At 41.2% G+C, this 14,354-nt stretch overlaps 1 protein-coding gene across 1 annotated transcript in view; it reads right to left on the reverse strand.

Moving 5' to 3' along the window:
* Nucleotides 1-14,354, reverse strand: part of LOC136829555 (uncharacterized) — a 183,568-nt gene that overhangs the window by 140,200 nt on the left and 29,014 nt on the right. The gene's annotated exons all lie outside the window — the stretch shown is intronic.

The following is a 14,354-nucleotide window of genomic DNA, read 5'->3' on the forward strand; positions in this document are numbered from 1 at the left end:
TTCGGCAAAGATGCCCGAAACTGCCTGCCACCCTGCTTGTTCGCCCGTTCAAAAAATGGGGGTGGCGGCGGCCAGCAGGACAAACCGCCATGGCAACCGAAAAACCCAGGGGCCCAGAACCAGTAGGCTTCTATGTCCGCGACACCGTCTCTGGCAGGATGAGGCTGGTCGACACAGGGGCCTTTAGATCGATCTTCCCGGCATCCAGGGAGGACTGCAGCCAGAAACCAGACCCGGCCACCTTCCTGACGGCCGCCAACGGATCCCCCATCCTCTCCTACGGCACCAGGCCCCTGTCGATCTCCATCCTTGGCCAAAATTACTCCTGGGACTTCACTGTCGCGGACGTAGGAACTCCGCTCCTGGAGGCCGACTTCCTGGCGCACTTCGGCCTGCTAGTCGACGTGAGGCGTAAGCGCCTCCTCGATACTGACTCCTGCCGGTCTCTCCCATTAACAGCGGGACCCAAGGCAACCACCATCAGCTCCGTCGCCCCCCACCAGTATGCACACCTGCTGATGGAGTTCCCCGAAGTTTTCAAGCTCGAACTTTGACAAGTCCCCGGGACCCCAGCCAAACATGGCATATACCATCACATAACAACTAAAGGCCCCCCGACACATGCGAAGTTCCGTAGGCTTCCCCCACAGCGCCTGCAGGAGGTGAAGAAGGCATTCGCAGAGATGGAGTGGATGGGAATCTGCAGAAAGGCCTCCAGCCCGTGGGCCTCCCCGCTCCACATGGTGCAGAAACCGGACGGCTCCTGGAGACCTTGCGGCGACTACAGACGTCTCAACATTGCAACGGAGCCCGACCACTACCCTTTGCCCAACATGCAGGACCTCACGGCCTCCTTTCACGGAGCCAAGGTATTCACTAAATTGGACCTTCTTAAATCATACTTTCAGGTACCTGTCGCACCAGAGGATATACCAAAGACCGCCATTATCACACTGTTCAGGTCCTATGTGTTCGCCTTCTCCACCTTCGGATTGAGGAACGCCGGGCGACCTTCCAGCGGCTCATGGACAGCATCCTCGGGGACCTGAAATTCTGCGTCTGCTACGTTGATGACATCCTCATATTTTCCAGGTCTCTCAGTGAACACCAAAGGCACATTAGGGCAGTCCTGCGGCGCCTCCAAGAGAACGGCCTCGTCGTCTGTTTTGACAAGTGCACCTTCAGCGTCCAGAAAGCAGACTTCCTAGGCCACGAGGTATCCCCAGCAGGCGTCCGCCCACTCACGTCAAAGGTAGCAGCCGTAACCAGGTTCCCAACCCCCACCTCCGTCAAGGCCGTCCAGGAGTTCCTCGGGATGGTGAACTTCTACAGGCGGTTCATCCCCGGGATCGCACACACCACGGCCCCCCTGACGGAAGTTCTCAAAGGCCAACCAAAGTCCCTGTCTTGGGGACCCAGCCAGCAGCAGGCCTTCTCCCTGACGAAGGCCACCCTCGCCGAGGCAACCGCCTTGGCACACCAGGATCCCAAGGCCCCTCTCCAGCTAACGACGGATGCCAGTAACGTCACCTGTGGTGCTGTCCTGGAGCAGGTCATCAATGGTGGCCCCCAGCCCATCGCCTTCTTCAGCAAGAAATTCAATCCCGCAGAGACCCGCTACAGCACCTTCGACAGGGAACTCTGCGCGATGTACCACACTGTCCGGCACTTCAAGTTCCTCCTGGAGGGGACGCCCTTCACAGTTTTCACGGACCACCAGCCATTGGTTCACGCCTTCATAAAGCAGGGGGGCACATGGTCTTCCAGGCAGCAGCGCCACCTCTCAGCCATAGCCGAATTCACCTGCTCCGTCAGGTACCTCCCCGGCAGGAAAAACCATGTAGCAGACGCCCTCTCCAGAGTCGAGTTGAACGCAGTGCAGCTCGGAGTAAACTACCAAGACCTCGCCAGAGAACAGGCCGCTGACCCAGTAACCCCAGCCTACCGCACTGCCATCACGTCCCTTAAGTGGCGGGACGTGACCCTCGCCCCCGGAGGCCCAAGTCTCCTGTGTGACATCAGTACGGGCCAGCCCCGCCCCTTGGTTCCAGCCTCACGTCGCCGCCAGATATTCGACATAATTCACGGAATCTCACATCCCTCTGGCAGAACTACAGCCAAACTGCTATCAAAAAAGTTCGTCTGGCACGGGGTGCAGAAGGACGCCACGTCCTGGGCGAAACAGTGCCTGCAGTGCCAGACCAGCAAGGTGGGGCGTCACACACAGTCCGGGGTAGGCGAGTTCCTGCAGCCAGAGCGCCGCTTCGGCCACATTCATGTCGACGTCGTTGGGACCCTTCCCCCATCAGGCGGGTCCAGATACCTCCTGACGGTGGTAGACCGTTCGACAAGGGGGCCCGAAGCCACACCTATGCAAGAAGCCACCGCCAGCGCGTGTGCCGAGGCCCTGCTTTCCAGTTGGGTTAGCCGCTTCAGCGTCCCATACCACATCAGCTGCTGGGGACCACGCATCACACCACCACGGCGTACAACCCGGCGGCCAACGGCCTGGTCGAACGGTTCCACATATCCCTGAAGGCGTCCCTCATGGCCCGCTGCACCGCCGAGGACTGGAAACATCAGCTGCCGTGGGTCCTCCTCGGTTTGAGTACCGCCCCCAGAGCCGACGGCACCCCGTCTGCAGCCGAAAAAACCTACGGGGAGCCCCTTGTGGTACCGGGCGAGCTTGTGACAGAAGATCGCCACACCCCATCACTGCAGAGGCTCTGCGACGTGGCCGGCAAGTTTGCCCCTTGCAAGCGCACGTACACCGGCAGGTCAGCCACCTTCACACCGTCAGAGCTGTCATCTGCCACCCACGTCTTCGTCAGAGTCGACGCCATCCGCCCGCCACTGACCAGGCCCTACAGGGGTCCCTTACGCGTGCTGGAGCGGAACAGCAAGGTGTTCCTGCTGGCACTCCCTGGGAGGAACGACTGGGTTTCAATAGACCACTTAAAGCTCACCTTCCTGCAGGAGAGCACCGGTGTCACCACAGCACCTTCCCCGCCCAGCCGCCCTTCACCACGCCCAGGCCCCCACAAACGGCAGGCGCGCGGCCGTCCCAGGAGGGGCCCACCCACACCTGCAACCCAGCACCCTCATGCGCGGGAGACCCCTCCGTTGTCTTCAAGAAGCCATGGTACCCTTCAGCACCCCAGCAGATAAACAGATTAGTCAGACGTGTCCCACGTCTTGGGGGGGGAGTATTTGTAAAGTCACCACATCGACGTCAGCGGAGTGCTTCAAAGGCGTCATTAATTAAGTCTCCGCTGAGCAAGTTTTCTTTGGTGACTTCCCGCTTTCTTCACACTCAATTCGTCACGCCTAACGTGCCAGGTCACGCATTTTCTACCATTTCAACTTTATATGTATTTGTCCAACTGTCATAAATCATGTATCGTACGTTTCTTTATTCACAGGCATCAAGACTGTATCCATATTGAAGTGCTATACGTTTTTGTATTGTAAATTGTACTTGTTCGCCGAATATTATTGTTAATTGTTTTTTACCTCAGGTCACGCTCAACGTCATTGTCTTCCGCGGTTCGGCGCCAGTCGGCCGCTATATAAACTGCCTGAATCTGTAATAAACCAGCAGTAACTTTTACCTCCTCATTTCTTTTGCACCTCTTACAAACACATCTCTTAATCCAAATAATTTTTTGGTAGGAGAATCATTTGTCTGAATTCTCAGAGCACTCTTCATTGTTACTAGCTCTCTATGGAGAGAGAAAGAGAGAGAAGTAGTTCACCACATTCAACTTGTAAAGACGTTGGTGCTAATCGAAAAGCTCCTGAACATATTCTAAGGCCTTCATTATGAACTGGGTTTAATGTTTTCAGCGTTGCATCTGATGCGGAGCCATATATTTAGCTTCCATACTCAGTGATGGACAGCACTGTTGCTTTATACAGTACAGTAAGGGTATGTCTATCGGCTCCTCAAGTAGTGTTCGATAGTTTTTTAATTAGGTGTAATGCTCTTTTACATTTTGATTTCATGTATGTTATATGGGCTTTCCAGTTCAAGTGAGTATCAAATACTAATCCCAAAAATTTTGCTGTTTGGCCAATTGGTATGGAATGATTTCTGATTTTTAAATCTATCTCTTCACCTTTTTTCCACTTTTTATTTTTATAAAACATTACTGTTTGAGTCTTTTGTATGGAAAATTTGAAACCTACAGATGAGGCCCATTCATCTATTTGCTCTGCATGTTTTATGTGAGATGCTGAATAATATATGGCAAAATCATCCACATACAAGATACTTTTAATTCCAATAGGTAGAGTATTACTGATATCATTTATTGCTAAAGTAAGCAGTGTGCCAGTAAGGACACTTCCTTGTGGAACACCATTTTCAGTGGAAATGTACTTGACAATACATCATCAATTCTCACTAGAAAAGTGCGATTTGTCAGAAAGTTTTGGATGCTGTTTTTGTGTAACGTTTTTAATATTGCATTATCTCCATGTAGTATCATATGCCTTTTCAGTGTCAAAAAAGACAGCTATAGTAATTTTTTTTTCGTTCAAATCCTCTTCATATGTGGTCTTCCAAGTTAGACAGAGAATCCAGTGTAGATCTATTATATTGTGACCCAAAATGAGTGGGACTCAAAATTTTATTTTCTTGAATGTGCCATGTTAGTAGAGCATTTACCATTTTTTTTTTAGTAATTTGAATAAACAACTTGTTAAAGAAATTGGTCTGTAATTGTTTACATTACTGGGATCTTTTCCAGGCTTTGGGATAGGAAAATTATAGCTTTACGCCATTCATCAGGAAATAAATTTCGAAGCCATAAGTGGTTATAGAACTAATAAGTACGCCTTTTCCAAAGGTGCTAAACTGCAGATCATTTCAAAACAAATATTGTCACCTCCAGGGGCAGATTTATTGCTGTTCAACAGAGCAAATTCCAACTCTTCCATATTAAATTTTCTATTATAATATATATCTTCTTTTGTTTCAAATTTATTTTTATTAATTCTATACTATTTTTCTTTGTGCAGAAATGCTCATCTAAATTTTTGTCACTACTTACGTTTGCTAAATTTTCTCCTATTACATTACTTATTTCTTTAGGATCAAGTATTCTTTTCCCATCTTTTATTATGGCATGTCTAGTTGGTGTAACATGGGTACCATTTGTTTTCCTGAATTTTTCCCATATTTTTTGCATGGGAGTATTATTAGAGAGATCTGATACATATTTCCTGCATGAAATGATTCTCCCTTGAATTACTTCTCTTTTAAATTTTGCAGATATTTTGTTATATAGAAGTTTTAATGTATCAATTTCTAATAATAATATGGTCAGTTTTTGTAAATTTTCTTCTAGTATCGGTAATGTTTTATTTATTTTACTGAACGTTCTATTCAAATATCTAATCGTCCTCCAATTTGGTGTTTTATTTTTATTAATTCTGTTGGTTTTCAGACCACCATGGGACATTGTGTTTTGTTGGATGAGCTTTTGATTTTTAATGAAATCAACAAGAAATCTATTATTATGGTCTTTTAAATATTCAAATGGTGGGATATTTCTAGTATGGAATTCATATTGCTCCCAATCTGCTTTATAAATTAATGTTATATTGAGGGACATGCTTGGCAGGATTATTTTGTAATGAAATTAATATTGGGAAATGATCACTTGCGTGCAAGTTGTCAACTGCATTCTAATCCAATCTGCCTAATATGTTTGCTGTACATAGAGTTAAGTCGATTGAGGTAAATGTTCCATGTGTTTTAGAAAAATATGTGCTGATTTCATTATCATTTATACAGCACATGTCGTATGAATCTATAAATTCTTCTATTTTACTTCCTGCTCTATTTGAGAGTGTACAATTACAGTCCCATATCAGATTGTGTGCATCAAAATCACCTACTATTAATGCAGGTTCCTTGGCATTATTAAGTAATTCTTTAAGTTTGTCAATGTCGTAATTTTTATTAGGTTGCTTGTATAAATTATAAATTACATAATTATCGTTTTTTATTCGTATTCTAATACTCGATATTTGCAGATCAGTAAAGTTTACAGGTACTATGTCATAACATACTTTGTTATGTGTACATATATAGCTTTCCTTCTTCCTCTCTAGAGGTAGATGCTAAGGTATATTTACCTATTGTTGATATTGTTTTGTTGGCATGTTGTAGACATAATATCATTGGTTCGTGCTCTTTTAGTAATTGTTGTATTTCTCCCAAGTGTAATCTGGTCTGTAGACCATTCATGTTCCAATGTATAATATAGCTATTGAAAATATTCTATTATAGCGGTCGAGTTTGACTCTCTTTTTTTATATTATCAACTTGGATTTTTTCTAATAATTTAATAACGAAATTCATTTGTTTTTCTTTGTAAAATACTAAGTGCTCAATGCACATGCGGCCTTTTTCATGGGTACTCAAATCTGTGGTTTCTTTTTTTCTATATTTTATAAAATTTCTTATAATGCTTGTTAAACCATCTTTTGTTATGCTTTTGTTATTATTGCACAATTCTACAAAACAATCATTGCATCCACATGTGTTTTCATGTACATTCCTTGTTGCATTTGCTCTTGTACCAATTATTGGTGATGGAGTAACCTCTTCTCCCTTGACATAGTCATTGTTATCTTTAACTTCAGTGTTTTGGATATCTGTATCCATAGGTTTTATTTTTATTTTAGGAGATAAAGGTATATTCTTAGTTTGTTTTTGTTCTTTCTCCATATCCTTTGTCTTTGGCTTAACAGATGTTGCTCTAATTATAGCTGGTTTTTTCGTTTTGGATGATGTTCTCTCCAAAGGCCTTTTTTTATCTTTAATTTTCACTCCATAACGACCCTCTTCTGTTACTTCTGTAGTAGCATCCTCCTGTGTTCTTATTTGCATTAATATTTCAAATGAATTGGATAAAATATTATCCATCCCATTTGTACCTGTTTCTTTATTCTTTATCGTTTTGGTTTTTTATTTCTAAAGCACTCATTTCTTCTTGGGACGTACTCTTCTGTGCTCCGTTACTTCTATTTGTATGCATTTTTGTTTCATTATTGGCTCTTGTTATTAAAGAATATGTACGTTTCTTAGACGGATCTTGGATTCCTCTTACTTTCAATTCTAATTTAGCTTCTTTTACAGACATTCCAGTTCTTTCTTGTGATATTTTTAAACTCTGTTTTGTATATATAGTATATACATTCTTTGGATCTTGCATGATGGTCTTGCCCACAGTTTATACACTTGGGTTCGCTGCACTTCCATTGTGTGGCGTGTTCTTCAGATCCACAATATCCGCACGCAGGTTCATTTTGACAATATTTTTTCGCGTGTCCATATTTACTACAATTTTTACACTGTAGTGGCTTTGGGACATATGGTCTTACTTCTCTGGTTTGGCCTAAAATTTTAATTTTCTGAGGTAGATCTTGACTTTCAAATTTTGTTTTTGCGATTTTTAAGATTTGTTTATTCATCTGTTTACTTGGCAGATCATACAGTTTACAATCCTGTACTTCGGGGTATCCCTTTTTAAGCGAGTCCAGTAGTGTTTTCCTTTCAACTGGCTCGTTATTATTCTCAGGAAGTACAATGGTACCCTGAATACTGTTCATAGTATCATGCTTTTTTATTTTTATATTTATGTTATCTATATTTTTTATTGTTAAATGATTTTCAGACTGACTTTTTGTTGTGGCTTCTATAAGCCATGTCTTTTCTTTTATTTGTCTAAACGACATTTCAGTCATTTCAGTCATAGAGTGTTTGCTCAACAGATAATTTTCCAACTTGAGTGCTGATATTTTTTAGTCAGTTTCTAAGGTTAGAAACCTTGACCAACTACCACTCCCAAAAAGGGAGTGAAAGTGAGTCAAGGTTGAGTCAAGGCAGTATTTGCTTTTTTTTTATTTGCTCTGTACTGGAGCATATGGTTCCAGTGTAATTACATTTAGATTGTTTTTCTGTTTTTCTAGACAAAGGATGTCAGAGGCGGTTTCAGAGGACGTTAACTGTGCTGAGACAGTGTCATCAAAGGGCCCAGGGGTACTTGAATCCTTACAACTGCTATTCATAAAGATTTAAGCATACAAAAAAAATAATAAGTAAGCCTGAAAACCTTAAAAAGATATCATCAGCCTTTCACGGAGTTTATTCTTCCACCAATGACACAAGTGAGAACTGACTCCCAAATGTCTGCTCCCTACCCTACCCCACAGGGGATGGCACAACATGATTAGAGTGGCCCAAGTGTAAGCCAAACCAGCTTGCTAGGACTCAGAGTATTTCAAGAATACAATCGTCCCCATCATATCATGGGCAAACTGGATAGAATGCCGAGAGTCCTATCCCTAGAACCAGACCCCCCTGGAATCCGAGGTCTAGCCCTAAAGAATAGTTCCGCCTTTGAGTTATCAATCTGATAACTCTCAGGTCTGAACGTTATTGGGCAGTTGACAGTCCTACCACAGTTCTCACTATTTAGCTTCGGATAAAAACCCATTCCCAGCTGATACCTTTTCCTATTTATCAGGTCCAACAAATTTTAGTAAAAGTGGAAAATTCCACAAAAATTAAACCAAGCAAATATATAATGGCATATGGGACTCTTGGACTCAAACCCAGGAACAGATTCCTGGGGTTCAAGAACCCCCTCACCACGTCAAGGTCGTCCCATATTGAGGGGGTCTCTCCTGATAATTCTAAGAAGCTTGGATAATGTTGGGATGCATTATATTAAGCCTTTTTTGAAAATTCATGCCAACATTTCTTGAATCATCCCGTTTGTTGGTTCTGGGCAAATTATCCATAAGACAAAAATAGCCTTAAGAAACGAGTCCTTCTTGCCCCAATGACTTCGCTACACTACACCTAACCATGTTCTCTAAAAATAAACTAGAAAGTCGCTTAACATTTCATCAATTGTGGATGGAACTGGCTAATTGAGCAAGAAGTTTGTCAAATAATTCTTGAACAAATAATTTAATTCAAAAGTTCTGAAAAAAATTGTTTAGAGGTCATCCTCAATTTGTTTCTATAATTTATCTGCTGGCACACTTGAATGATACTATAAGGCATTGGCAAAAAAATGAAAAAAAAAAAAAGTAACTGGTCGATTTAAGAAAAAGAAAAGTATTAAAGCTGTAGATTAAATTAAGTTATTTCTTAAGCATTTTTCGAAAACATGTTAATTTTGATAATTATAAAATGGGGTTTGTTAAAGGATATTGTATTTCGAACTTCTGGTCATAATGAAAAAATTTTTGTTCAGTGACCTTCAATTTGTTTTGTGAAATAATCAAGAGACATTTTGTATCCAAAATGTAACCATTTCAAAATTGCATCTCCTCCTTTGCTTTTTGGTTTTAAGGGATGAGATTTGAACCACTATAAAACCATATGGAAAATTCGATATAAAGCCGTGTTCCTAGAGTACCTTTGATTTTTCAATTATTTTTACTGAATAGCTGAATTTTTATTTTTTTACAAAATTTTTACCATCAAGTAAAATATCAAGATCATTTTCTGAAAAAGATACAGAAAAAAACGATCCCAAAATCAGAAACTGGAAAACTATTAAAAGAGCTTTATTTCGTGACTGAATGTTTTAATCTGGCATGTTTTGACTCTCAAATATATAAAAATTTCATTTATTAATGAAAATTGGTTCAATACTATGAAGAAAGATCATTTTGAAAGTGAAAAACTTATGTTTTGAGAAAGAGAGAGAGAGAGCCTTCAAAGTTTTAGTTACATAAAAAAAGTAATAAGGGACTTCAAAGACTGGCACATTTACTTAATTAATTCCTGCATTTTTAAAAGCTTTTTTTGATTGGGTATTAATATCATGGAAAAAAATATTATAAATAAGAATAAAATTGATTATTTAAGAAACCAGAAAAAATCCTATTCGACAGCATTCTTATAAATTTTAGGTTCCTGGGCCCCATGTCTGATCTTGCTGCAAAGGTATTCACTCTATGCATATCATAAAGAGAAACTTTTTTATTAAAACGTCTCGGAAATCCATCCAAACATTTAGCAAAGGATCCTGAGAATCGATTACTTTTCAAAATTCACAATTTCGGGTTTTACATGACTTGATTCAACAGTAATTTTCATCATGTCTTGCTTGAATTATTATGATCATTTTATTTTTCAGGATATTTCTCTCTATAATATCTGAATACCTCCGAACTTTGCTTTCTTATTTAAAATATCCATCTGCCTGTTAGTGAAATAACAAATAAAGAGGGTTTAGGGTGAATATATTTGGTCTCGGTGGATGGCCTTGTTTTAACATCTATTTTGTAAGCGATTAATCTGAAATTGTCAGGCGACAGAGAAATGTCTCTCACCATTTCCCCTATAGGAAACCCAAACAAATTTTTGAACTCTTTCTCATATTTATTTCTCCAGGAACACTTCCATTTGGATTTTCCAGTCGATGGATCTAGAAGCCGATGTTCATTTAAAAACGTGAACTCTTCATACCTTTTACTGGCACGGTTGACAAAAACAAAAACACCGCATAAAAACGGAAAAGGTTCTTTTTCTGCAAAATCGTGATATGATATAATTTCAGACCAGCTATCAATTTATTTATAAGTTTTCAAAATGAAGTTCATTAATTAATTTAGATAAACAAAAACTTTTCAGACTAAAAATTTGCGCTGAAAGTTTTATATACTGTATATTCAGTTATTGTTATTTTAGAACCATAACTACGCGTATTTACAGACGGATAGATAATGAGGAGCGAAAATTTGATAAAGATTTATGAATCAATTCTTGAACCATATAATGGATTTATAATTTTGTTACCCAGCAAATCGAAAGTACTTTTTAAAATATTCTTGATTTTTCAATAGCGACATATGGATCATCAGTTTAAGAGTATTCAAAATGAATAATTCAATTTTGCAAATACGGAATATATTGTAGGATAGCTGAAAAATAAGTTGGATTTTGCAAGACTGCTTCATATCGGAAAAACAAACCTTTCAGGAAATTAAAAACCTTCTCCAAGGCAAAGCAACCAACCCTGTTCTTCTTATCTCTCTCATTACAGGTTGGTCCACTACAATGAACTAAAGGCAAAGTTTTCATTACCAAATGTTCAAAAACGTATTTCATTAAAACACATCTCACACACACACACTCAACCAGAAAACATGCAAACAAAGAAACAAACCATCTCCAAAATCACATTTGCTTTTTTGATAAGAGTTCCAAATTTTTGTTGGTAGAAAAGTTAATAACAGCAACACTCTCATACATCCGAAAGTTCTCTTCTCGCAATGTGACGTCCAAAGCTTTGACCATTTCTACTTTTGCTCTTAGTATGATTCTTTCTTAGGTAGGGCTTCAGCTACACTAAGTGGCAATTCTTCCATTGCATTCTTAATTGTGGTGCTCGTAACTTCTGGATGCTCAGCTTTACTCTTTATATACCGTCCAATACTTTAAGAACCGAATTACGAGCCCGATCAGGCAGATGAGAATGATTGCATGCATTGCTTTGTACTTTATCATCAAGAGTTTTAAGTCTGGCATTACACTGCATTTTTCACACCGCCAATATGTAGTGTCATTGACCTTTTATCCAACGTATGAGTAACACATAGGATACAATGTACAAAACCAGCAACAAAAGGCATAACCACTTGAAGGAAGCTTTCTTCCTCCTCGTGCTGTCTTAACAAAATCCATGACCAGTAACGAAATTGGTAATTATCATTATAACTAACAAGGAGTTGCCGCATAGCCAACCCTTAATTTGCCCTTAGGTTATTGAGAGTAGAATTGTTGCTGCGTAGCTGACTCCAGTTGAAAAAGATTCCAACACATAAAAATTATCAACATTCCGATCTTTCCCCTTCCTTTGCCTGGGATAGACATTTAGATGGCATGGTCGAAAGGGGGAAAGGGTAAGAGGCTGAGTGTCACTCCCTTAAGCAGCTTAGCCCAACTAAGCTGCTTAAAACAACCATTCTAAAGGCAGATTGAGCTGGCTGAATTGTCTTTCCACAGGATACCTGGGGAGATACAAGCAGATGGTCAGAACACCTGGAAAATGACACATCTTCAGCCCAACACTGGGGCCCCTACCCTTGGTGGTTGCCTTAAAAGGAGCTTGGACAGGAAGATCTTTGCAGTTAGCTGTACATGCACGGGAGGATGCGATGAGTTGCCGAGAGGCTCCCCACCCCCCCTACCCCCCTGTCCACACCAGACTCCAGACTTGAATCCAGTTCTACAGTCATCCTCGAACGGACTGTCCATGTGATTAGTGTACAGTGCCCCGCATGTGACTGCCCCTTGTCATTCTTCGCCAGACACCCGCTTCCCCTAAGGTAAAGTACAAGTAAAGACCTTTCAGTCACGACAGTTTGCCATTAGAAGTGTTTATTGAGTGCCAGTATTACTCTTTATCCTTTGTGCCATTTTATCCAGTGCCATTTCCAGTGTTTTGTGCTCCAGTGTAGTGTTCATTCATTCCTTGAGTCCTTGGTACCATCAGTGCAGCCTCGAGTCACTGTATGTGTTATATTTTCCTTTATTGGCGTGTAATGTTTAACTCTCTCTTGCAGAGGGACCAATTTACTGTGGACTCATCTAGGACTGTGCCTTGCCACCATTCAAGACTCCAGTAGGAAGATCTTCAGGCTTTGCAAGCCTCTTAATAATTCATTTAACCATTTTCTTTTGATTCTTTCTTGTAAATATAATTACTTAATTTAACCAAAGTGTTTATGTAACATTCCCTCATGAAGTAGAGCCCTAAGCTCATGTGAATCATCCCCTTTTTCTTTTCTATTTATGATTACCCTTAACGTAAAGTCAGATTTCCAAGGCCAAATAAATAAAGTTCTGTTGCCGGCCTGTAAAAGTATTCTACAAATCTAGAAATCCAGGGAAATACATAAAAATGGCGACCTTTCCATAGATCTCGTTTTGCAGTTGCATTTTCCCCTTTATTGTTGTTTTGTTGCATTTTCAACCCACCAAATCAGCGATAAGCAAAACTAAGCTGGGTGCGAGACAAATTCGGAACCTGGTACCAAGAGCACAGACCAAGAGAGTTCCATGTAAGTAATGTGTTTATCTTAGCAAAGAAATTTTTTACAATCGTGACTGTTCCTAGGAAATTAGGGAAATAGGGATGCATGTATCAAATGAGAGAAGAGTGTAAGGATGGTATAGAGTGACATACTGGCTGGGTGTTGTCTGGTTTATTGGTGGTTAATTTACTGAATGAATGTACAGAATCTTCGAACCTGTTATTGGCTGGTGTTAAGCCACAAAGACAGACGTCTACAATCAGGCAGGGCAAAACAGAGGTAATTAACCGGGCATCTGTGTTTGTCAAGCAAACAAACAGATGAACGATTGTGAGAGACATAATAAACGTACAATGATAAAACATATATCAATGGAAAGGCACAACGGTTCTTCCAAACAATGGCCAATTGCATGAGATTCAAGACAGATTAAAAAATGACTTGCAATGCAAATAGCATAATATATGTGAAATGGCGAGACGTTTGATGTCTTCATAAACAGAAACATACATGCAGTTTGATACAGAAGATTGGTGGAAGATTAAACAAAGAAAAAACGGAAATACAGAAAAGTTATTAATGATTGGAATGCTTGCAAGGCAATGCAAGTAATGGTGATTGTACATAAATCGAGACAACAATGGTTAGGGAGAAACAGACGGAAATATTGTATAGTAGAAGTTGTGTTCCTTGAGAGAGAAAAACGGGATGCTCTTACTTTTGTCTTTTTCCTCCGATGGATGACTGTCTCTCGTGCCTCGCCGCGTTCCCCCGGGTGAGGCGGTCTTTGACATACTCTCCCCAAAAGCAAGGCCGACCTTGCAGAAATCGTCTTGCTGACAAAGGAATGGGCAGCTTAAGGGCACCGGCTTTTGGAGGGTATTGAGGCCCTGAAGGAGGTTTAGGTCCCTAATACCAGCAGGAACTTGAGGAGGAACTGCCCAGGTTGAAGGGCACATCGCTCCTTCGTTGGTTAGGTATTCCGAATTGCCTGAGTTCAGGGGCGGCAGCAGGCTGCCTGGAGGAGGCGTCCAGGGATCCTGTGGTGGGGTGGATCACCTCAGAGGGTTGGACATCTACTGAGAACTCGGGAATGGCGGGAAGGTGAGTTGGGGAGGCGATGGAATTCGCACAAGGCGAGTGGGTCATCATCTTGAATCGGAAAAGTCTAATCCATCGGTTCCTTGGTTGGTCACCCAAATCACCAGTGTAAGGATGGTATAAAGTGACATACTGGCTGGGTTTTGCTGGTTTATTGGTGGTTCCTTAACAAGAATGAATGT

Source organism: Macrobrachium rosenbergii, chromosome 44, assembly GCF_040412425.1.
Source record: "Macrobrachium rosenbergii isolate ZJJX-2024 chromosome 44, ASM4041242v1, whole genome shotgun sequence".
Lineage (NCBI taxonomy): Eukaryota > Metazoa > Arthropoda > Malacostraca > Decapoda > Palaemonidae > Macrobrachium > Macrobrachium rosenbergii.